Here is a 21,376-nt window from a genome sequence, read left to right on the forward strand (position 1 = left end):
GGAAGGAAGAACGTAGAGCGTGTGGGTGGAGCATCCACCGTACACTAAAGAAGCATGCTTCAGCAGAGGAGTACAGCCTGAGTTTAGGGGCTCAGGTTATACTCATTACAAGGCTCCAAGCACTCCCCGGGGGTCAGGGAACCGGAATAAGGACAACACTCCTAGCAGTGGTGGAAGAGAGACCCTGTGGCATATGCCAGTCCAAGCACAGATCCGAGCTGCTGAGCCTACCCTCTCCATCCTGCTCACCTCATTAGCATGCACTCTCGGATCTCCTGGCCCAGCAAACCAGAGGAGGCAGGCAGGCTTGGCCTGTAATGGTGATAGGTGGTGCCCAGCAAACGCCGAGCCAGGCTCTCCCCCTTAGTTCTGCCAGATGCCTGGTACAGAGGTACGGCACAGCGCACCGCACGGCGTGCATTGGTTTGTCCAGTGACCTTCTTGTGCTTGTGGGCATTCAGTGGTGGAAAAGCTGCGTGACATTTGTCAACAGGTCATGGAGCGGCCTAGTTACTAAGAAGAAAAAGAACCGAGTGATGAGAACTGACCTCCAAGGAGATCTTGCCCGGTGATTGCACTGTGCTTTGCATTCTGAATCTCAGCATAATCCCACACCCTTATCCTCTGTCCAAAAAGGAGGTGGGGTCTAAAATAGACCAGGAAGGAAAAGCCCATTTTCTGCATCCCTGTCCCTGGGTAGGAAGAGAAAGGCGGGCTGGAAAATGGTGGAAGAGGAAAGGTAAAAAGGTCCATTCTGCGTGAGGTCCAGGACTCGGATAAGAAAGCCTGGGCTTTGGGGAGTTGACCTGCTCCAAACCGAGCTCTCTATGGAGAGCAGCTAAGGCCATGCAGAAATGGGCCACCTTCTCTCTGTACCACCTCTGGAAAGTTCTAATCTTAGTGACTGAGTCAGGAGAGAGCAAGTTGGCAGTAATCAGGCAGTTCTAGGATAAACAGAGCAAAATGTATGAAGAAAGTGAGAAGAGCAAAGAGCAAACAAACGTTCCTGTCACTGATCCCCTGCTGCACCTCCCACAAAGGCTGCAGAGTCTTGGGTGAATGTGGAGGCGCAGGGAAGTAGAATGTGAAACTGAGCTGTGGCAAATCCGGTCTTCGTTCCTCCCACTTCTTGCTTATCATTCCATATAGTTGATTTTTTTCTATATTCAAAGCTGCCTTAGCCCCTTATAGGAAGGTATATTGCATTTCTCCATGTTTTCTCACGCCCTTTGTTTCTGTCCACGGTTTTTCTGTTTTCTGGAAGTTTTTTTTTGGGGGGGGTATCTTTTTTGTTTGCTGTTATGCAATTTTATAGGCGATGAAATGACAACTGTCATGAAGGATGAATACGTGGCATACTCGTGATGGGTTTCTAAATGCATGCTTTTAGATGCAGATGAAAGGTCGGCATGGATGGGGCTTTTGTTTAGCTCCAGCATCTTGGTACCAAGTCACTTTCCTCAGCTCGGCCAGGGGTGAGAGGCTTTTTTGAGGAAAGGGTCACATTCTGGGTCACAGCAGCATTTAAGAATGCTACAGTCTGCCAGGCAGTGGTGGCGCACACCTTTAATCCCAGCACTCGGGAGGCAGAGGCAGACAGATCTTTGTGAGATCGAGACCAGCCTGGTCTACAGAGTGAGTTCCAGGACAGGCTCCAAAGTTACAGAGAAACCCTGTCTCAAACAACAACAACAAATGCTACAGACTTCCATTGCCTCAAGCTGGGTACAGTTCTCTCTCTGTCTCAGGCTGGGTACAGTTCTCTCTGTCTCAGGCTGGGTACAGTTCTCTCTGTCTCAAGCTGGGTACAGTTCTCTCTCTGTCTCAAGCTGGATACAGTTCTCCCTCTGTCTCAAGCTGGGTACAGTTCTCCCTCTGTCTCAAGCTGGGTACAGTTCTCTCTGTCTCAAGCTGGGTACAGTTCTCTCTCTGTCTCAAGCTGGGTACAGTTCTCTCTGTCTCAAGCTGGGTACAGTTCTCTCTCTGTCTCAAGCTGGGTACAGTTCTCTCTGTCTCAAGCTGGGTACAGTTCTCTCTCTGCCTCAGGCTGGGTACAGTTCTCTCTCTGTCTCAGGCTGGGTACAGTTCTCTCTGTCTCAGGCTGGGTACAGTTCTCTCTGTCTCAAGCTGGGTACAGTTCTCCCTCTGTCTCAGGCTGGGTACAGTTCTCTCTCTGTCTCAAGCTGGGTACAGTTCTCCCTCTGTCTCAGGCTGGGTACAGTTATCTCTGTCTCAGGCTGGGTACAGTTCTCTCTCTGTCTCAAGCTGGGTACAGTTCTCCCTCTGTCTCAGGCTGGGTACAGTTCTCTCTCTGTCTCAAGCTGGGTACAGTTCTCTCTCTGTCTCTGGGTACAGTTCTCTCTGTCTCAAGCTGGGTACAGTTCTCTCTGTCTCAAGCTGGGTACAGTTCTCTCTGTCTCAGGCTGGGTACAGTTCTCTCTGTCTCAAGCTGGGTACAGTTCTCTCTCTGTCTCAGGCTGGGTACAGTTCTCTCTCTGTCTCAAGCTGGGTACAGTTCTCTCTCTGTCTCTGGGTACAGTTCTCTCTGTCTCAAGCTGGGTACAGTTCTCTCTGTCTCAAGCTGGGTACAGTTCTCTCTGTATCAGGCTGGGTACAGTTCTCTCTCTGTCTCAAGCTGGGTACAGTTCTCCCTCTGTCTCAGGCTGGGTACAGTTCTCTCTGTATCAGGCTGGGTACAGTTCTCTCTCTGTCTCTGGGTACAGTTCTCTCTGTCTCAAGCTGGGTACAGTTCTCTCTCTGTCTCAAGCTGGGTACAGTTCTCTCTCTGCCTCAAGCTGGGTACAGTTCTCTCTGTCTCAAGCTGGGTACAGTTCTCTCTGTCTCAGGCTGGGTACAGTTCTCTCTCTGCCTCAAGCTGGGTACAGTTCTCTCTCTGTCTCAAGCTGGGTACAGTTCTCTCTGTCTCAAGCTGGGTACAGTTCTCCCTCTGCCTCAAGCTGGGTACAGTTCTCTCTGTCTCAAGCTGGGTACAGTTCTCTCTGTCTCAAGCAGGGTACAGTTCTCTCTGTCTCAGGCTGGGTACAGTTCTCTCTCTGCCTCAAGCTGGGTACAGTTCTCTCTCTGTCTCAAGCTGGGTACAGTTCTCTCTGTCTCAAGCTGGGTACAGTTCTCTCTCTGTCTCAAGCTGGGTACAGTTCTCTCTCTGTCTCAAGCTGGGTACAGTTCTCCCTATGCCTCAAGCTGGGTACAGTTCTCTCTGTCTCAAGCTGGGTACAGTTCTCTCTGTCTCAAGCAGGGTACAGTTCTCTCTGTCTCAGGCTGGGTACAGTTCTCTCTCTGCCTCAAGCTGGGTACAGTTCTCCCTCTGCCTCAAGCTGGGTACAGTTCTCTCTGTCTCAAGCTGGGTACAGTTCTCTCTCTGTCTCTGGGTACAGTTCTCTCTCTGTCTCAGGCTGGGTACAGTTCTCTCTCTGTCTCAGGCTGGGTACAGTTCTCTCTGTCTCAAGCTGGGTACAGTTCTCTCTGTCTCAAGCTGGGTACAGTTCTCTCTGTCTCAGGCTGGGTACAGTTCTCTCTCTGTCTCTGGGTAGAGTTCTCTCTGTCTCAAGCTGGGTACAGTTCTCTCTCTGTCTCAAGCTGGGTACAGTTCTCTCTGTCTCAAGCTGGGTACAGTTCTCTCTCTGTCTCAAGCTGGGTACAGTTCTCTCTGTCTCAAGCTGGGTACAGTTCTCTCTGTCTCAAGCTGGATACAGTTCTCTCTCTGTCTCAAGCTGGGTACAGTTCTCTCTCTGTCTCAAGCTGGGTACAGTTCTCTCTGTCTCAAGCTGGGTACAGTTCTCTCTGTCTCAAGCTGGGTACAGTTCTCCCTCTGTCTCAAGCTGGGTACAGTTCTCTCTCTGTCTCAAGCTGGGTACAGTTCTCTCTCTGTCTCAGGCTGGGTACAGTTCTCTCTGTCTCAAGCTGGGTACAGTTCTCCCTCTGTCTCAGGCTGGGTACAGTTCTCTCTGTCTCAAGCTGGGTACAGTTCTCTCTCTGTCTCAAGCTGGGTACAGTTCTCTCTGTCTCAGGCTGGGTACAGTTCTCTCTGTCTCAAGCTGGGTACAGTTCTCTCTGTCTCAAGCTGGGTACAGTTCTCTCTGTCTCAGGCTGGGTACAGTTCTCTCTGTCTCAAGCTGTGTACAGTTCTCTCTCTGTCTCAAGCTGGGTACAGTTCTCTCTCTGTCTCAAGCTGGGTACAGTTCTCTCTGTCTCAGGCTGGGTACAGTTCTCTCTCTGTCTCAGGCTGGGTACAGTTCTCTCTCTGTCTCAAGCTGGGTACAGTTCTCTCTGTCTCAGGCTGGGTACAGTTCTCTCTCTGTCTCAAGCTGGGTACAGTTCTCCCTCTGTCTCAAGCTGGGTACAGTTCTCCCTCTGTCTCAAGCTGGGTACAGTTCTCTCTGTCTCAGGCTGGGTACAGTTCTCTCTCTGTCTCAAGCTGGGTACAGTTCTCCCTCTGTCTCAGGCTGGGTACAGTTCTCCCTCTGTCTCAGGCTGGGTACAGTTCCCTCTGTCTCAAGCTGGGTACAGTTCTCTCTCTGTCTCTGGGTACAGTTCTCTCTGTCTCAGGCTGGGTACAGTTCTCTCTGCCTCAAGCTGGGTACAGTTCTCTCTGTCTCAGGCTGGGTACAGTTCTCTCTCTGTCTCAAGCTGGGAACAGTTCTCCCTCTGTCTCAGGCTGGGTACAGTTCTCTCTGTCTCAGGCTGGGTACAGTTCTCTCTCTGTCTCTGGGTACAGTTCTCTCTGTCTCAAGCTGGGTACAGTTCTCTCTCTGTCTCAAGCTGGGTACAGTTCTCTCTCTGCCTCAAGCTGGGTACAGTTCTCTCTGTCTCAAGCTGGGTACAGTTCTCTCTGTCTCAGGCTGGGTACAGTTCTCTCTCTGCCTCAAGCTGGGTACAGTTCTCTCTCTGTCTCAAGCTGGGTACAGTTCTCTCTGTCTCAAGCTGGGTACAGTTCTCCCTCTGCCTCAAGCTGGGTACAGTTCTCTCTGTCTCAAGCTGGGTACAGTTCTCTCTGTCTCAAGCTGGGTACAGTTCTCTCTCTGTCTCAAGCTGGGTACAGTTCTCCCTCTGCCTCAAGCTGGGTACAGTTCTCTCTGTCTCAAGCTGGGTACAGTTCTCTCTGTCTCAAGCTGGGTACAGTTCTCTCTGTCTCAGGCTGGGTACAGTTCTCTCTCTGCCTCAAGCTGGGTACAGTTCTCTCTCTGTCTCAAGCTGGGTACAGTTCTCTCTGTCTCAAGCTGGGTACAGTTCTCTCTCTGTCTCAAGCTGGGTACAGTTCTCTCTCTGTTTCAAGCTGGGTACAGTTCTCCCTCTGCCTCAAGCTGGGTACAGTTCTCTCTGTCTCAAGCTGGGTACAGTTCTCTCTGTCTCAAGCTGGGTACAGTTCTCTCTGTCTCAAGCTGGGTACAGTTCTCTCTCTGTCTCAAGCTGGGTACAGTTCTCTCTGTCTCAGGCTGGGTACAGTTCTCTCTCTGTCTCAAGCTGGGTACAGTTCTCTCTGTCTCAGGCTGGGTACAGTTCTCTCTCTGTCTCAAGCTGGGTACAGTTCTCCCTCTGTCTCAGGCTGGGTACAGTTCTCTCTCTGTCTCAAGCTGGGTACAGTTCTCTCTGTCTCAAGCTGGGTACAGTTCTCTCTGTCTCAAGCTGGGTACAGTTCTCTCTCTGTCTCAAGCTGGGTACAGTTCTCTCTCTGTCTCAGGCTGTGTACAGTTCTCTCTGTCTCAGGCTGGGTACAGTTCTCTCTGTCTCAAGCTGGGTACAGTTCTCTCTGTCTCAAGCTGGGTACAGGTCTCTCTCTGTCTCAGGCTGGGTACAGTTCTCTCTGTCTCAAGCTGGGTACAGTTCTCTCTGTCTCAGGCTGGGTACAGTTCTCTCTCTGTCTCAGGCTGGGTAGAGTTCTCTCTGTCTCAAGCTGGGTACAGTTCTCTCTCTGTCTCAGGCTGGGTACAGTTCTCTCTGTCTCAGGCTGGGTACAGTTCTCTCTCTGTCTCAAGCTGGGTACAGTTCTCTCTCTGTCTCAAGCTGGGTACAGTTCTCTCTGTCTCAGGCTGGGTACAGTTCTCTCTCTGTCTCAGGCTGGGTACAGTTCTCTCTGTCTCAGGCTGGGTACAGTTCTCTCTCTGCCTCAAGCTGGGTACAGTTCTCTCTCTGTCTCAAGCTGGGTACAGTTCTCTCTGTCTCAAGCTGGGTACAGTTCTCCCTCTGTCTCAAGCTGGGTACAGTTCTCTCTGTCTCAGGCTGGGTACAGTTCTCCCTCTGTCTCAAGCTGGGTACAGTTCTCTCTGTCTCAAGCTGGGTACAGTTCTCTCTGTCTCAAGCTGGGTACAGTTCTCTCTGTCTCAAGCTGGGTACAGTTCTCTCTGTCTCAGGCTGGGTACAGTTCTCTCTCTGCCTCAAGCTGGGTACAGTTCTCTCTCTGTCTCAAGCTGGGTACAGTTCTCTCTGTCTCAAGCTGGGTACAGTTCTCTCTCTGTCTCAAGCTGGGTACAGTTCTCTCTCTGTCTCAAGCTGGGTACAGTTCTCCCTCTGCCTCAAGCTGGGTACAGTTCTCTCTGTCTCAAGCTGGGTACAGTTCTCTCTCTGTCTCTGGGTACAGTTCTCTCTCTGTCTCAAGCTGGGTACAGTTCTCCCTCTGCCTCAAGCTGGGTACAGTTCTCTCTCTGTCTCAAGCTGGGTACAGTTCTCCCTCTGTCTCAAGCTGGGTACAGTTCTCTCTGTCTCAAGCTGGGTACAGTTCTCTCTCTGTCTCAAGCTGGGTACAGTTCTCTCTGTCTCAGGCTAGGTAGTTCTCTCTCTGTCTCAAGCTGGGTACAGTTCTCTCTGTCTCAGGCTGGGCACAGTTCTCTCTCTGTCTCAAGCTGGGTACATTCTCCCTCTGTCTCAGGCTGGGTACAGTTCTCTCTCTGTCTCAAGCTGGGTACAGTTCTCTCTGTCTCAAGCTGGGTACAGTTCTCTCTGTCTCAAGCTGGGTACAGTTCTCTCTCTGTCTCAAGCTGGGTACAGTTCTCTCTGTCTCAGGCTGGGTACAGTTCTCTCTGTCTCAAGCTGGGTACAGTTCTCTCTGTCTCAAGCTGGGTACAGTTCTCTCTCTGTCTCAGGCTGGGTACAGTTCTCTCTGTCTCAAGCTGGGTACAGTTCTCTCTGTCTCAGGCTGGGTACAGTTCTCTCTCTGTCTCAGGCTGGGTAGAGTTCTCTCTGTCTCAAGCTGGGTACAGTTCTCTCTCTGTCTCAGGCTGGGTACAGTTCTCTCTGTCTCAAGCTGGGTACAGTTCTCTCTGTCTCAAGCTGGGTACAGTTCTCTCTGTCTCAGGCTGGGTACAGTTCTCTCTCTGCCTCAAGCTGGGTACAGTTCTCTCTCTGTCTCAAGCTGGGTACAGTTCTCTCTGTCTCAAGCTGGGTACAGTTCTCTCTCTGTCTCAAGCTGGGTACAGTTCTCTCTCTGTTTCAAGCTGGGTACAGTTCTCCCTCTGCCTCAAGCTGGGTACAGTTCTCTCTGTCTCAAGCTGGGTACAGTTCTCTCTGTCTCAAGCTGGGTACAGTTCTCTCTGTCTCAAGCTGGGTACAGTTCTCTCTCTGTCTCAAGCTGGGTACAGTTCTCTCTGTCTCAGGCTGGGTACAGTTCTCTCTCTGTCTCAAGCTGGGTACAGTTCTCTCTGTCTCAGGCTGGGTACAGTTCTCTCTCTGTCTCAAGCTGGGTACAGTTCTCCCTCTGTCTCAGGCTGGGTACAGTTCTCTCTCTGTCTCAAGCTGGGTACAGTTCTCTCTGTCTCAAGCTGGGTACAGTTCTCTCTGTCTCAAGCTGGGTACAGTTCTCTCTCTGTCTCAAGCTGGGTACAGTTCTCTCTCTGTCTCAGGCTGTGTACAGTTCTCTCTGTCTCAGGCTGGGTACAGTTCTCTCTGTCTCAAGCTGGGTACAGTTCTCTCTGTCTCAAGCTGGGTACAGGTCTCTCTCTGTCTCAGGCTGGGTACAGTTCTCTCTGTCTCAAGCTGGGTACAGTTCTCTCTCTGTCTCAGGCTGGGTACAGTTCTCTCTCTGTCTCAGGCTGGGTAGAGTTCTCTCTGTCTCAAGCTGGGTACAGTTCTCTCTCTGTCTCAGGCTGGGTACAGTTCTCTCTGTCTCAGGCTGGGTACAGTTCTCTCTCTGTCTCAAGCTGGGTACAGTTCTCTCTCTGTCTCAAGCTGGGTACAGTTCTCTCTGTCTCAGGCTGGGTACAGTTCTCTCTCTGTCTCAGGCTGGGTACAGTTCTCTCTGTCTCAGGCTGGGTACAGTTCTCTCTCTGCCTCAAGCTGGGTACAGTTCTCTCTCTGTCTCAAGCTGGGTACAGTTCTCTCTGTCTCAAGCTGGGTACAGTTCTCCCTCTGTCTCAAGCTGGGTACAGTTCTCTCTGTCTCAGGCTGGGTACAGTTCTCCCTCTGTCTCAAGCTGGGTACAGTTCTCTCTGTCTCAAGCTGGGTACAGTTCTCTCTGTCTCAAGCTGGGTACAGTTCTCTCTGTCTCAAGCTGGGTACAGTTCTCTCTGTCTCAGGCTGGGTACAGTTCTCTCTCTGCCTCAAGCTGGGTACAGTTCTCTCTCTGTCTCAAGCTGGGTACAGTTCTCTCTGTCTCAAGCTGGGTACAGTTCTCTCTCTGTCTCAAGCTGGGTACAGTTCTCTCTCTGTCTCAAGCTGGGTACAGTTCTCCCTCTGCCTCAAGCTGGGTACAGTTCTCTCTGTCTCAAGCTGGGTACAGTTCTCTCTCTGTCTCTGGGTACAGTTCTCTCTCTGTCTCAAGCTGGGTACAGTTCTCCCTCTGCCTCAAGCTGGGTACAGTTCTCTCTCTGTCTCAAGCTGGGTACAGTTCTCCCTCTGTCTCAAGCTGGGTACAGTTCTCTCTGTCTCAAGCTGGGTACAGTTCTCTCTCTGTCTCAAGCTGGGTACAGTTCTCTCTGTCTCAGGCTAGGTAGTTCTCTCTCTGTCTCAAGCTGGGTACAGTTCTCTCTGTCTCAGGCTGGGCACAGTTCTCTCTCTGTCTCAAGCTGGGTACATTCTCCCTCTGTCTCAGGCTGGGTACAGTTCTCTCTCTGTCTCAAGCTGGGTACAGTTCTCTCTGTCTCAAGCTGGGTACAGTTCTCTCTGTCTCAAGCTGGGTACAGTTCTCTCTCTGTCTCAAGCTGGGTACAGTTCTCTCTGTCTCAGGCTGGGTACAGTTCTCTCTGTCTCAAGCTGGGTACAGTTCTCTCTGTCTCAAGCTGGGTACAGTTCTCTCTCTGTCTCAGGCTGGGTACAGTTCTCTCTGTCTCAAGCTGGGTACAGTTCTCTCTGTCTCAGGCTGGGTACAGTTCTCTCTGTCTCAAGCTGGGTACAGTTCTCTCTGTCTCAGGCTGGGTACAGTTCTCTCTCTGTCTCAGGCTGGGTAGAGTTCTCTCTGTCTCAAGCTGGGTACAGTTCTCTCTCTGTCTCAGGCTGGGTACAGTTCTCTCTGTCTCAGGCTGGGTACAGTTCTCTCTCTGTCTCAAGCTGGGTACAGTTCTCTCTCTGTCTCAAGCTGGGTACAGTTCTCTCTGTCTCAGGCTGGGTACAGTTCTCTCTCTGTCTCAAGCTGGGTACAGTTCTCTCTGTCACAGGCTGGGTACAGTTCTCCCTCTGTCTCAAGCTGGGTACAGTTCTCTCTGTCTCAAGCTGGGTACAGTTCTCCCTCTGTTTCAAGCTGGGTACAGTTCTCTCTGTCTCAAGCTGGGTACAGTTCTCTCTCTGTCTCAAGCTGGGTACAGTTCTCTCTGTCTCAAGCTGGGTACAGTTCTCTCTGTCTCAAGCTGGATACAGTTCTCTCTCTGTTTCAAGCTGGGTTCAGTTCTCTCTCTGTCTCAAGCTGGGTACAGTTCTCCCTCTGTCTCAGGCTGGGTACAGTTCTCTCTCTGTCTCTGGGTAGAGTTCTCTCTGTCTCAAGCTGGGTACAGTTCTCTCTGTCTCAAGCTGGGTACAGTTCTCTCTCTGTCTCAAGCTGGGTACAGTTCTCTCTGTCTCAAGCTGGGTACAGTTCTCTCTCTGTCTCAAGCTGGGTACAGTTCTCTCTCTGCCTCAAGCTGGGTACAGTTCTCTCTGTCTCAAGCTGGGTACAGTTCTCCCTCTGTCTCAGGCTGGGTACAGTTCTCTCTGTCTCAAGCTGGGTACAGTTCTCTCTTTGTCTCAAGCTGGGTACAGTTCTCTCTGTCTCAGGCTGGGTACAGTTCTCTCTCTGTCTCAAGCTGGGTACAGTTCTCTCTCTGTCTCAGGCTGGGTACAGTTCTCCCTCTGTCTCAGGCTGGGTACAGTTCTCTCTGTCTCAAGCTGGGTACAGTTCTCTTTGTCTCAAGCTGGGTACAGTTCTCTCTGTCTCAAGCTGGGTACAGTTCTCTCTGTCTCAGGCTGGGTACAGTTCTCTCTCTGTCTCAAGCTGGGTACAGTTCTCTCTGTCTCAGGCTGGGTACAGTTCTCTCTCTGTCTCAAGCTGGGTACAGTTCTCTCTGTCTCAGGCTGGGTACAGTTCTCCCTCTGTCTCAAGCTGGGTACAGTTCTCTCTGTCTCAAGCTGGGTACAGTTCTCCCTCTGTCTCAAGCTGGGTACAGTTCTCTCTCTGTCTCAGGCTGGGTACAGTTCTCTCTGTCTCAAGCTGGGTACAGTTCTCTCTGTCTCAAGCTGGGTACAGTTCTCTCTGTCTCAAGCTGGATACAGTTCTCTCTCTGTTTCAAGCTGGGTTCAGTTCTCTCTCTGTCTCAAGCTGGGTACAGTTCTCCCTCTGTCTCAGGCTGGGTACAGTTCTCTCTCTGTCTCTGGGTAGAGTTCTCTCTGTCTCAAGCTGGGTACAGTTCTCTCTGTCTCAAGCTGGGTACAGTTCTCTCTCTGTCTCAAGCTGGGTACAGTTCTCTCTGTCTCAAGCTGGGTACAGTTCTCTCTCTGTCTCAAGCTGGGTACAGTTCTCTCTCTGCCTCAAGCTGGGTACAGTTCTCTCTGTCTCAAGCTGGGTACAGTTCTCCCTCTGTCTCAGGCTGGGTACAGTTCTCTCTGTCTCAAGCTGGGTACAGTTCTCTCTTTGTCTCAAGCTGGGTACAGTTCTCTCTGTCTCAGGCTGGGTACAGTTCTCTCTCTGTCTCAGGCTGGGTACAGTTCTCTCTCTGTCTCAGGCTGGGTACAGTTCTCTCTGTCTCAAGCTGGGTACAGTTCTCCCTCTGTCTCAAGCTGGGTACAGTTCTCTCTGTCTCAGGCTGGGTACAGTTCTCTCTCTGTCTCTGGGTAGAGTTCTCTCTGTCTCAAGCTGGGTACAGTTCTCTCTCTGTCTCAAGCTGGGTACAGTTCTCCCTCTGTCTCAGGCTGGGTACAGTTCTCTCTCTGTCTCAAGCTGGGTACAGTTCTCTCTGTCTCAAGCTGGGTACAGTTCTCTCTGTCTCAGGCTGGGTACAGTTCTCTCTGTCTCAAGCTGGGTACAGTTCTCCCTCTGTCTCAGGCTGGGTACAGTTCTCTCTGTCTCAAGCTGGGTACAGTTCTCTCTGTCTCAAGCTGGGTACAGTTCTCTCTGTCTCAGGCTGGGTACAGTTCTCCCTCTGTCTCAGGCTGGGTACAGTTCTCCCTCTGTCTCAGGCTGGGTACAGTTCTCTCTCTGTCTCTGGGTAGAGTTCTCTCTGTCTCAAGCTGGGTACAGTTCTCTCTGTCTCAAGCTGGGTACAGTTCTCTCTCTGTCTCAAGCTGGGTACAGTTCTCTCTGTCTCAAGCTGGGTACAGTTCTCTCTGTCTCAGGCTGGGTACATTTCTCTCTGTCTCAAGCTGGGTACAGTTCTCTCTGTCTCAAGCTGGGTACAGTTCTCTCTGTCTCAGGCTGGGTACAGTTCTCCCTCTGTCTCAGGCTGGGTACAGTTCTCTCTCTCTGTCTCAGGCTGGGTACAGTTCTCTCTCTGTCTCAAGCTGGGTACAGTTCTCTCTGTCTCAGGCTGGGTACAGTTCTCTCTCTGTCTCTGGGTAGAGTTCTCTCTGTCTCAAGCTGGGTACAGTTCTCTCTGTCTCAAGCTGGGTACAGTTCTCCCTCTGTCTCAAGCTGGGTACAGTTCTCTCTCTGTCTCAAGCTGGGTACAGTTCTCTCTCTGTCTCAGGCTGGGTACAGTTCTCTCTCTGTCTCAAGCTGGGTACAGTTCTCTCTGTCTCAAGCTGGGTACAGTTCTCCCTCTGTCTCAAGCTGGGTACAGTTCTCTCTCTGTCTCAAGCTGGGTACAGTTCTCTCTCTGTCTCAAGCTGGGTACAGTTCTCTCTGTCTCAGGCTGGGTACAGTTCTCTCTCTGTCTCTGGGTACAGTTCTCTCTGTCTCAAGCTGGGTACAGTTCTCTCTGTCTCAAGCTGGGTACAGTTCTCCCTCTGTCTCAAGCTGGGTACAGTTCTCCCTCTGTCTCAGGCTGGGTACAGTTCTCTCTCTGTCTCAGGCTGGGTACAGTTCTCTCTCTGTCTCAGGCTGGGTACAGTTCTCTCTGTCTCAAGCTGGGTACAGTTCTCCCTCTGTCTCAAGCTGGGTACAGTTCTCTCTGTCTCAGGCTGGGTACAGTTCTCCCTCTGTCTCAGGCTGGGTACAGTTCTCTCTGTCTCAAGCTGGGTACAGTTCTCCCTCTGTCTCAGGCTGGGTACAGTTCTCTCTGTCTCAAGCTGGGTACAGTTCTCTCTGTCTCAAGCTGGGTACAGTTCTCTCTGTCTCAGGCTGGGTACAGTTCTCCCTCTGTCTCAGGCTGGGTACAGTTCTCTCTCTCTGTCTCAGGCTGGGTACAGTCCTCTCTCTGTCTCAGGCTGGGTACAGTTCTCTCTGTCTCAAGCTGGGTACAGTTCTCTCTCTGTCTCAAGCTGGGTACAGTTCTCTCTGTCTCAGGCTGGGTACAGTTCTCTCTCTGTCTCTGGGTAGAGTTCTCTCTGTCTCAAGCTGGGTACAGTTCTCTCTGTCTCAAGCTGGGTACAGTTCTCCCTCTGTCTCAAGCTGGGTACAGTTCTCTCTCTGTCTCAGGCTGGGTACAGTTCTCTCTCTGTCTCAGGCTGGGTACAGTTCTCTCTGTCTCAAGCTGGGTACAGTTCTCCCTCTGTCTCAAGCTGGGTACAGTTCTCTCTGTCTCAGGCTGGGTACAGTTCTCTCTGTCTCAAGCTGGGTACAGTTCTCCCTCTGTCTCAAGCTGGGTACAGTTCTCTCTCCGTCTCAAGCTGGGTACAGTACTCCCTCTGTCTCAGGCTGGGTACAGTTCTCTCTCTGTCTCTGGGTAGAGTTCTCTCTGTCTCAAGCTGGGTACAGTTCTCTCTGTCTCAAGCTGGGTACAGTTCTCTCTCTGTCTCAAGCTGGGTACAGTTCTCTCTGTCTCAAGCTGGGTACAGTTCTCTCTCTGTCTCAAGCTGGGTACAGTTCTCTCTCTGCCTCAAGCTGGGTACAGTTCTCTCTGTCTCAAGCTGGGTACAGTTCTCTCTGTCTCAGGCTGGGTACAGTTCTCTCTGTCTCAAGCTGGGTACAGTTCTCCCTCTGTCTCAGGCTGGGTACAGTTCTCTCTGTCTCAAGCTGGGTACAGTTCTCTCTGTCTCAAGCTGGGTACAGTTCTCTCTGTCTCAGGCTGGGTACAGTTCTCCCTCTGTCTCAGGCTGGGTACAGTTCTCTCTCTCTGTCTCAGGCTGGGTACAGTTCTCTCTCTGTCTCAGGCTGGGTACAGTTCTCTCTCTGTCTCAAGCTGGGTACAGTTCTCTCTCTGTCTCAGGCTGGGTACAGTTCTCCCTCTGTCTCAGGCTGGGTACAGTTCTCTCTGTCTCAAGCTGGGTACAGTTCTCTCTGTCTCAAGCTGGGTACAGTTCTCTCTGTCTCAAGCTGGGTACAGTTCTCTCTGCCTCAAGCTGGGTACAGTTCTCTCTGTCTCAGGCTGGGTACAGTTCTCTCTCTGTCTCAGGCTGGGTACAGTTCTCTCTGTCTCAAGCTGGGTACAGTTCTCCCTCTGTCTCAAGCTGGGTACAGTTCTCCCTCTGTCTCAGGCTGGGTACAGTTCTCTCTCTGTCTCTGGGTAGAGTTCTCTCTGTCTCAAGCTGGGTACAGTTCTCTCTGTCTCAAGCTGGGTACAGTTCTCTGTCTGTCTCAAGCTGGGTACAGTTCTCTCTGTCTCAAGCTGGGTACAGTTCTCTCTGTCTCAGGCTGGGTACAGTTCTCTCTGTCTCAAGCTGGGTACAGTTCTCCCTCTGTCTCAGGCTGGGTACAGTTCTCTCTGTCTCAAGCTGGGTACAGTTCTCTCTGTCTCAAGCTGGGTACAGTTCTCTCTGTCTCAGGCTGGGTACAGTTCTCCCTCTGTCTCAAGCTGGGTACAGTTCTCTCTCTGTCTCAGGCTGGGTACAGTTCTCTCTCTGTCTCAAGCTGGGTACAGTTCTCTCTGTCTCAGGCTGGGTACAGTTCTCTCTCTGTCTCTGGGTAGAGTTCTCTCTGTCTCAAGCTGGGTACAGTTCTCTCTGTCTCAAGCTGGGTACAGTTCTCCCTCTGTCTCAAGCTGGGTACAGTTCTCTCTCTGTCTCAAGCTGGGTACAGTTCTCTCTCTGTCTCAGGCTGGGTACAGTTCTCTCTCTGTCTCAAGCTGGGTACAGTTCTCTCTGTCTCAAGCTGGGTACAGTTCTCCCTCTGTCTCAAGCTGGGTACAATTCTCTCTCTGTCTCAAGCTGGGTACAGTTCTCTCTCTGTCTCAAGCTGGGTACAGTTCTCTCTGTCTCAGGCTGGGTACAGTTCTCTCTCTGTCTCTGGGTACAGTTCTCTCTGTCTCAAGCTGGGTACAGTTCTCTCTCTGTCTCAAGCTGGGTACAGTTCTCCCTCTGTCTCAAGCTGGGTACAGTTCTCCCTCTGTCTCAGGCTGGGTACAGTTCTCTCTCTGTCTCAGGCTGGGTACAGTTCTCTCTCTGTCTCAGGCTGGGTACAGTTCTCTCTGTCTCAAGCTGGGTACAGTTCTCCCTCTGTCTCAAGCTGGGTACAGTTCTCTCTGTCTCAGGCTGGGTACAGTTCTCCCTCTGTCTCAGGCTGGGTACAGTTCTCCTGTCTCAACCTGGGTACAGTTCTCCCTCTGCCTCAAGCTGGGTACAGTTCTCTCTCTGTCTCAAGCTGGGTACAGTTCTCTCTCTGTCTCAAGCTGGGTACAGTTCTCCCTCTGCCTCAAGCTGGGTACAGTTCTCTCTGTCTCAAGCTGGGTACAGTTCTCTCTGTCTCAAGCAGGGTACAGTTCTCTCTGTCTCAGGCTGGGTACAGTTCTCTCTCTGCCTCAAGCTGGGTACAGTTCTCTCTCTGTCTCAAGCTGGGTACAGTTCTCTCTGTCTCAAGCTGGGTACAGTTCTCTCTCTGTCTCAAGCTGGGTACAGTTCTCTCTCTGTCTCAAGCTGGGTACAGTTCTCCCTCTGCCTCAAGCTGGGTACAGTTCTCTCTGTCTCAAGCTGGGTACAGTTCTCTCTCTGTCTCTGGGTACAGTTCTCTCTCTGTCTCAGGCTGGGTACAGTTCTCTCTCTGTCTCAGGCTGGGTACAGTTCTCTCTGTCTCAAGCTGGGTACAGTTCTCTCTCTGTCTCAAGCTCGGTACAGTTCTCTCTGTCTCAGGCTGGGTACAGTTCTCTCTCTGTCTCAAGCTGGGTACAGTTCTCTCTCTGTCTCAAGCTGGGTACAGTTCTCTCTGTCTCAAGCTGGGTACAGTTCTCTCTCTGTCTCAAGCTGGGTACAGTTCTCTCTGTCTCAAGCTGGGTACAGTTCTCTCTGTCTCAAGCTGGATACAGTTCTCTCTCTGTCTCAAGCTGGGTACAGTTCTCTCTCTGTCTCAAGCTGGGTACAGTTCTCTCTGTCTCAGGCTGGGTACAGTTCTCTCTCTGTCTCTGGGTAGAATTCTCTCTGTCTCAAGCTGGGTACAGTTCTCTCTGTCTCAAGCTGGGTACAGTTCTCCCTCTGTCTCAAGCTGGGTACAGTTCTCTCTCTGTCTCAAGCTGGGTACAGTTCTCTCTCTGTCTCAGGCTGGGTACAGTTCTCTCTGTCTCAAGCTGGGTACAGTTCTCCCTCTGTCTCAGGCTGGGTACAGTTCTCTCTGTCTCAAGCTGGGTACAGTTCTCTCTCTGTCTCAAGCTGGGTACAGTTCTCTCTGTCTCAGGCTGGGTACAGTTCTCTCTGTCTCAAGCTGGGTACAGTTCTCTCTGTCTCAAGCTGGGTACAGTTCTCCCTCTGTCTCAAGCTGGGTACAGTTCTCTCTGTCTCAGGCTGGGTACAGTTCTCCCTCTGTCTCAGGCTGGGTACAGTTCTCTCTGTCTCAAGCTGGGTACAGTTCTCCCTCTGTCTCAGGCTGGGTACAGTTCTCTCTGTCTCAAGCTGGGTACAGTTCTCTCTGTCTCAAGCTGGGTACAGTTCTCTCTGTCTCAGGCTGGGTACAGTTCTCCCTCTGTCTCAGGCTGGGTACAGTTCTCTCTCTCTGTCTCAGGCTGGGTACAGTCCTCTCTCTGTCTCAGGCTGGGTACAGTTCTCTCTGTCTCAAGCTGGGTACAGTTCTCTCTCTGTCTCAAGCTGGGTACAGTTCTCTCTGTCTCAGGCTGGGTACAGTTCTCTCTCTGTCTCTGGGTAGAGTTCTCTCTGTCTCAAGCTGGGTACAGTTCTCTCTGTCTCAAGCTGGGTACAGTTCTCCCTCTGTCTCAAGCTGGGTACAGTTCTCTCTCTGTCTCAGGCTGGGTACAGTTCTCTCTCTGTCTCAGGCTGGGTACAGTTCTCTCTGTCTCAAGCTGGGTACAGTTCTCCCTCTGTCTCAAGCTGGGTACAGTTCTCTCTGTCTCAGGCTGGGTACAGTTCTCTCTGTCTCAAGCTGGGTACAGTTCTCCCTCTGTCTCAAGCTGGGTACAGTTCTCTCTGTCTCAGGCTGGGTACAGTTCTCCCTCTGTCTCAGGCTGGGTACAGTTCTCTCTGTCTCAAGCTGGGTACAGTTCTCCCTCTGTCTCAGGCTGGGTACAGTTCTCTCTGTCTCAAGCTGGGTACAGTTCTCTCTGTCTCAAGCTGGGTACAGTTCTCTCTGTCTCAGGCTGGGTACAGTTCTCCCTCTGTCTCAGGCTGGGTACAGTTCTCTCTCTCTGTCTCAGGCTGGGTACAGTCCTCTCTCTGTCTCAGGCTGGGTACAGTTCTCTCTGTCTCAAGCTGGGTACAGTTCTCTCTCTGTCTCAAGCTGGGTACAGTTCTCTCTGTCTCAGGCTGGGTACAGTTCTCTCTCTGTCTCTGGGTAGAGTTCTCTCTGTCTCAAGCTGGGTACAGTTCTCTCTGTCTCAAGCTGGGTACAGTTCTCCCTCTGTCTCAAGCTGGGTACAGTTCTCTCTCTGTCTCAGGCTGGGTACAGTTCTCTCTCTGTCTCAGGCTGGGTACAGTTCTCTCTGTCTCAAGCTGGGTACAGTTCTCCCTCTGTCTCAAGCTGGGTACAGTTCTCTCTGTCTCAGGGTGGGTACAGTTCTCTCTGTCTCAAGCTGGGTACAGTTCTCCCTCTGTCTCAAGCTGGGTACAGTTCTCTCTCCGTCTCAAGCTGGGTACAGTTCTCCCTCTGTCTCAGGCTGGGTACAGTTCTCTCTCTGTCTCTGGGTAGAGTTCTCTCTGTCTCAAGCTGGGTACAGTTCTCTCTGTCTCAAGCTGGGTACAGTTCTCTCTCTGTCTCAAGCTGGGTACAGTTCTCTCTGTCTCAAGCTGGGTACAGTTCTCTCTCTGTCTCAAGCTGGGTACAGTTCTCTCTCTGCCTCAAGCTGGGTACAGTTCTCTCTGTCTCAAGCTGGGTACAGTTCTCTCTGTCTCAGGCTGGGTACAGTTCTCTCTGTCTCAAGCTGGGTACAGTTCTCCCTCTGTCTCAGGCTGGGTACAGTTCTCTCTGTCTCAAGCTGGGTACAGTTCTCTCTGTCTCAAGCTGGGTACAGTTCTCTCTGTCTCAGGCTGGGTACAGTTCTCCCTCTGTCTCAGGCTGGGTACAGTTCTCTCTCTCTGTCTCAGGCTGGGTACAGTTCTCTCTCTGTCTCAGGCTGGGTACAGTTCTCTCTCTGTCTCAAGCTGGGTACAGTTCTCTCTCTGTCTCAGGCTGGGTACAGTTCTCCCTCTGTCTCAGGCTGGGTACAGTTCTCTCTGTCTCAAGCTGGGTACAGTTCTCTCTGTCTCAAGCTGGGTACAGTTCTCTCTGTCTCAAGCTGGGTACAGTTCTCTCTGCCTCAAGCTGGGTACAGTTCTCTCTGTCTCAGGCTGGGTACAGTTCTCTCTCTGTCTCAGGCTGGGTACAGTTCTCTCTGTCTCAAGCTGGGTACAGTTCTCCCTCTGTCTCAAGCTGGGTACAGTTCTCCCTCTGTCTGGCTGGGTACAGTTCTCTCTCTGTCTCTGGGTAGAGTTCTCTCTGTCTCAAGCTGGGTACAGTTCTCTCTGTCTCAAGCTGGGTACAGTTCTCTCTCTGTCTCAAGCTGGGTACAGTTCTCTCTGTCTCAAGCTGGGTACAGTTCTCTCTGTCTCAGGCTGGGTACAGTTCTCTCTGTCTCAAGCTGGGTACAGTTCTCCCTCTGTCTCAGGCTGGGTACAGTTCTCTCTGTCTCAAGCTGGGTACAGTTCTCTCTGTCTCAAGCTGGGTACAGTTCTCTCTGTCTCAGGCTGGGTACAGTTCTCCCTCCGTCTCAAGCTGGGTACAGTTCTCTCTCTGTCTCAGGCTGGGTACAGTTCTCTCTCTGTCTCAAGCTGGGTACAGTTCTCTCTGTCTCAGGCTGGGTACAGTTCTCTCTCTGTCTCTGGGTAGAGTTCTCTCTGTCTCAAGCTGGGTACAGTTCTCTCTGTCTCAAGCTGGGTACAGTTCTCCCTCTGTCTCAAGCTGGGTACAGTTCTCTCTCTGTCTCAAGCTGGGTACAGTTCTCTCTCTGTCTCAGGCTGGGTACAGTTCTCTCTCTGTCTCAAGCTGGGTACAGTTCTCTCTGTCTCAAGCTGGGTACAGTTCTCCCTCTGTCTCAAGCTGGGTACAGTTCTCTCTCTGTCTCAAGCTGGGTACAGTTCTCTCTCTGTCTCAAGCTGGGTACAGTTCTCTCTGTCTCAGGCTGGGTACAGTTCTCTCTCTGTCTCTGGGTACAGTTCTCTCTGTCTCAAGCTGGGTACAGTTCTCTCTCTGTCTCAAGCTGGGTACAGTTCTCCCTCTGTCTCAAGCTGGGTACAGTTCTCCCTCTGTCTCAGGCTGGGTACAGTTCTCTCTCTGTCTCAGGCTGGGTACAGTTCTCTCTCTGTCTCAGGCTGGGTACAGTTCTCTCTGTCTCAAGCTGGGTACAGTTCTCCCTCTGTCTCAAGCTGGGTACAGTTCTCTCTGTCTCAGGCTGGGTACAGTTCTCCCTCTGTCTCAGGCTGGGTACAGTTCTCTCTGTCTCAACCTGGGTACAGTTCTCCCTCTGCCTCAAGCTGGGTACAGTTCTCTCTCTGTCTCAAGCTGGGTACAGTTCTCTCTCTGTCTCAAGCTGGGTACAGTTCTCCCTCTGCCTCAAGCTGGGTACAGTTCTCTCTGTCTCAAGCTGGGTACAGTTCTCTCTGTCTCAAGCAGGGTACAGTTCTCTCTGTCTCAGGCTGGGTACAGTTCTCTCTCTGCCTCAAGCTGGGTACAGTTCTCTCTCTGTCTCAAGCTGGGTACAGTTCTCTCTGTCTCAAGCTGGGTACAGTTCTCTCTCTGTCTCAAGCTGGGTACAGTTCTCTCTCTGTCTCAAGCTGGGTACAGTTCTCCCTCTGCCTCAAGCTGGGTACAGTTCTCTCTGTCTCAAGCTGGGTACAGTTCTCTCTCTGTCTCTGGGTACAGTTCTCTCTCTGTCTCAGGCTGGGTACAGTTCTCTCTCTGTCTCAGGCTGGGTACAGTTCTCTCTGTCTCAAGCTGGGTACAGTTCTCTCTCTGTCTCAAGTCGGTACAGTTCTCTCTGTCTCAGGCTGGGTACAGTTCTCTCTCTGTCTCAAGCTGGGTACAGTTCTCTCTCTGTCTCAAGCTGGGTACAGTTCTTTCTGTCTCAAGCTGGGTACAGTTCTCTCTCTGTCTCAAGCTGGGTACAGTTCTCTCTGTCTCAAGCTGGGTACAGTTCTCTCTGTCTCAAGCTGGATACAGTTCTCTCTCTGTCTCAAGCTGGGCACAGTTCTCTCTCTGTCTCAAGCTGGGTACAGTTCTCTCTGTCTCAGGCTGGGTACAGTTCTCTCTCTGTCTCTGGGTAGAGTTCTCTCTGTCTCAAGCTGGGTACAGTTCTCTCTGTCTCAGGCTGGGTACAGTTCTCCCTCTGTCTCAAGCTGGGTACAGTTCTCTCTCTGTCTCAAGCTGGGTACAGTTCTCTCTCTGTCTCAGGCTGGGTACATTTCTCTCTGTCTCAAGCTGGGTACAGTTCTCCCTCTGTCTCAGGCTGGGTACAGTTCTCTCTGTCTCAAGCTGGGTACAGTTCTCTCTCTGTCTCAAGCTGGGTACAGTTCTCTCTGTCTCAGGCTGGGTACAGTTCTCTCTGTCTCAAGCTGGGTACAGTTCTCTCTGTCTCAAGCTGGGTACAGTTCTCTCTGTCTCAGGCTGGGTACAGTTCTCTCTGTCTCAGGCTGGGTACAGTTCTCTCTCTGTCTCAAGCTGGGTACAGTTCTCTCTCTGTCTCAAGCTGGGTACAGTTCTCTCTGTCTCAGGCTGGGTACAGTTCTCTCTCTGTCTCAGGCTGGGTACAGTTCTCTCTCTGTCTCAAGCTGGGTACAGTTCTCTCTGTCTCAAGCTGGGTACAGTTCTCCCTCTGTCTCAAGCTGGGTACAGTTCTCTCTCTGTCTCAAGCTGGGTACAGTTCTCTCTCTGTCTCAAGCTGGGTACAGTTCTCTCTGTCTCAGGCTGGGTACAGTTCTCTCTCTGTCTCTGGGTACAGTTCTCTCTGTCTCAAGCTGGGTACAGTTCTCTCTGTCTCAAGCTGGGTACAGTTCTCCCTCTGTCTCAAGCTGGGTACAGTTCTCCCTCTGTCTCAGGCTGGGTACAGTTCTCTCTCTGTCTCAGGCTGGGTACAGTTCTCTCTCTGTCTCAGGCTGGGTACAGTTCTCTCTGTCTCAAGCTGGGTACAGTTCTCCCTCTGTCTCAAGCTGGGTACAGTTCTCTCTGTCTCAGGCTGGGTACAGTTCTCCCTCTGTCTCAGGCTGGGTACAGTTCTCTCTGTCTCAAGCTGGGTACAGTTCTCCCTCTGTCTCAGGCTGGGTACAGTTCTCTCTGTCTCAAGCTGGGTACAGTTCTCTCTGTCTCAAGCTGGGTACAGTTCTCCCTGTCTCAGGCTGGGTACAGTTCTCCCTCTGTCTCAGGCTGGGTACAGTTCTCTCTCTCTGTCTCAGGCTGGGTACAGTTCTCTCTCTGTCTCAAGCTGGGTACAGTTCTCTCTGTCTCAGGCTGGGTACAGTTCTC

This window comes from Microtus pennsylvanicus, chromosome X (assembly GCF_037038515.1).
Source record: "Microtus pennsylvanicus isolate mMicPen1 chromosome X, mMicPen1.hap1, whole genome shotgun sequence".
NCBI classification, from domain to species: domain Eukaryota; kingdom Metazoa; phylum Chordata; class Mammalia; order Rodentia; family Cricetidae; genus Microtus; species Microtus pennsylvanicus.